At 34.8% G+C, this 3,091-nt stretch overlaps 1 long non-coding RNA gene across 1 annotated transcript; it reads right to left on the minus strand.

Moving 5' to 3' along the window:
• Positions 1-2,428: 2,428 nt before the first annotated feature.
• On the minus strand, positions 2,429-3,007 carry LOC107465494 (uncharacterized). The gene is made up of 2 exons (XR_001587353.3): positions 2,950-3,007; positions 2,429-2,742 (listed from the first exon to the last, which is right to left on the minus strand). It is a non-coding gene; the product is annotated as an uncharacterized LOC107465494 (long non-coding RNA).
• Between the last annotated feature and the right edge of the window lie 84 nt (positions 3,008-3,091).

Genomic DNA, 3,091 nt, shown 5'->3' on the forward strand with positions numbered 1-3,091 from the left:
TGGAAAGACTTTCAAGGTGATGCTCTCCTCATGCATCCTGAGGATTAGCTCTCCCTGCTCTATATCCACAATGGCTCTAGCAGTTGCCAAAAATGGTCGACCAAGTATTATGGAGTCATTTCCATTTTCTGAAGAATCCAGGATCACAAAATCCGCAGGATAGATGAACTTGTCAATCTTAACTAAAAGGTTCTCAATCAGCCCTTTAGGATATACTACTGATTGGTCCACCAACTCCAAGGACATCTGTATTGGTTTCACCTCCTCTATGCTAAGCTTTTTCACTAAAGAAGATGGGATTAGATTTATGCTTGCTCCTAAATCACACATTCCCTTGTTGATGAATAGGTTTCCAATAGTGCAGGGTAGGAAGAAACCTCCAGGATCTTCAAGCTTGGGAGGGAGTCCCTTTTTAATGAGTGCACTGCATTCTTCACTAAGCGTTACAGTTTCCTTTTCATTCCAACTTCTCTTCTTGTTGATGAGCTCCTTCAAGAACTTGGCATACAGAGGCATTTGCTCTAATGCCTCAGCTAAAGGTATGTTGATTTCCAGCTTCTTGAAAGTCTCAATAAATTTATGGAAATGCTGATCCTTTGTCTCTTTGTGGAATCTCTATGGATACGGTAGTGGTGGTGTTGAGCTCTTCTCCACTTGATGTTGTTTTGGATTTGGTTCTTCCATGATCTGCTTTCCTTTCTTTAGATTCTGTGGTTCGTTATTTTCTTCTGTGAGTTTTTCTGGGACATTCTTGCTTATCATGTCCTTGTTGATGGCTTCATCATTCTCTGTTGGCTCATTGTCATTATTCTTGGTTGCTCCTTGGTTACCATCCACTAACACTTTTCCACTTCTTAGTTGCATGACCTTGCATTCTTCCTTTGGGTTGGGAATGGTGTCACTTGGTAGTGAGCTTGATGGTTTTTCAACAGAAATCTGTTTGGAGATTTGCCCAATTTGTCTTTCTAAGTTCTTCATGGAAGCTTCTTGGTTCTTTGTTGTCAATTCTTGGTTCTTCATCATTTTCTCCATGAGCATCTCTAGATTAGTGATCCTCTGAGAGTCTTGTGAGATTGGTTGGTTTTGGGGTGTTGATGGATGATGATAGGTATTTTGATTTGTTGGGTGGTTATTGGGTGGATAATGGTTAGAGTTGGGGTAATTATTTTGTGGTTTTCTGTATGTATTTTGGTTAGTGTTTGGCTGGGGGTTGTGGTTTATGCTTTTCCAATTGTTCTGACTTGAGTTTCTTTGCCATGGTTGTTGGTTTTGATTATGATTGTCTCCCCATCTGAGGTTGGGATGGTTCTTCCAAGATGGATTGTAAGCAGTGGCGGAGCTTGAAACGAAATTTTGGGGGGTCAGATAGAAAATAATTGTCAAAATATTTTTGATATAGACCCATTTAAGATAAACTCGTCTAACCTCATCTCTTTGATTTGGGTGATATTGCCAAATTTGAAGCTATTTTCAGGGTATCGTTCTAAAGAATTAAGGTCAAACTCATTAGATACAACTCTTTAAACTTTTGAAAGTTGTATCTTACTTTCTTCGTGATTAATTAAAGTAGAAGAACTATCTACGTGTGTTGATATTGTAAAAGTTATATGTTTTCCTTTTTGAATATTAGCCTTCCTCTTAAAAAATGCATCATCAACTCTTTAATTTTTTATGATTATTTTATATAAAAATTTAAATATATATCCGGTAAAATATGTAAAAAAGAAATTAGAAGAACAAATATTAAAATTTATAATATTTATTAAATTTTTTATTAATTTATACAAATACAATAATATCAATACTTATTGAATATTCTAATATTTTTTATCATATAAAAAAATTAAATTAAATAAACAGTAAAATATAAAATAATATTAAATTACATAAATAAAAAATATCTAATTTTTTATATTTGAACTCAAAGGTAGAGAGGGAGTGTTGCTTATTGAATAGAGAGGTGCGAAATGTGAATACACTCAATTCAGTCCAAATTCGATATGTTTTGAATGTTTAAAACTAAAAACTATTGTGCAATAAAAGCAAAAGATGAAGATTGAACTTTGGTATTTTAAGTCATAATAAAATATTTGAGCCAACTAAACTATTTTTTATTTTTTGAAAAAGTATTACTAATTTTTTTAATAAAAATTTGGGGGGGCCGTGGCCACCCCTTGTCTGAACTAAGCTCCGCCACTGCACGTGACCAGCATTTTTCCGTTGGGTCTTAGATGGAGGGACTGATCCGTCCAAGTTTTGTACAAGCGAGAAATTTAAAAGTATTTTTTAATGGTCATGACGAAAATGTCCGCAAGACAAAAAGTCAAGACCTATTTATTTTTCTCTCAAAATATAAAGTATTTTTAGATGAGTGCGTGTCTGACATACGAACACAAATCTTAATATGATCAACAGTCAACACTACCTCACAGAATAATTGTGCTATGCTTCAACTTTTTTCTTTTTTTCCTCCCTTAAGGGAACCGAGTCAAAATCACAAAATCTTGCACTGTATGCAGCTTAAAATCATTGAAGGACAATACTTGGACCGTTATACCAAAGCAGTAATACATCGAGGTTTTGAATTTCCACTTTATATTTACAAATTTCAGATAATGCTGCAACTTACGTTACATGTATACGTGATCATATCACCTCCTTTTCCAATTTCAAGACCGCCATGAAAGCTTCTTGAGGCACATCAACTTTACCAATGGACTTCATCCTTTTCTTTCCTTCAGCCTGACAGCAGAAAGAGAATGATACCATTATGAACAATCTTCAAAAATGACACTAACATCAACTTGCTATGAAACCAGTTTCGTGTTTCCCTGTTGATGCAAGCAAAACCATTTTCTTTGATACAGGAAGAAATACTATTTAAGGTGAATGCATCATGCTATCTTGATTGATAACTGAAACTATCAACTTATATTGATCGGGCAGTACCTGTTTCTTAAGTAACTTCTTTTTCCTCGAAATGTCGCCACCTAGAAAAATGACATCGAATGTGAAAAAAAATTGTCAAACAGCAACCCAGGCAACCAGAAAGGCAAGGGAATCAAAGTGAAACTTTGTCATGCAAAATATT

This window comes from Arachis duranensis, chromosome 9 (assembly GCF_000817695.3).
Source record: "Arachis duranensis cultivar V14167 chromosome 9, aradu.V14167.gnm2.J7QH, whole genome shotgun sequence".
NCBI lineage: Eukaryota > Viridiplantae > Streptophyta > Magnoliopsida > Fabales > Fabaceae > Arachis > Arachis duranensis.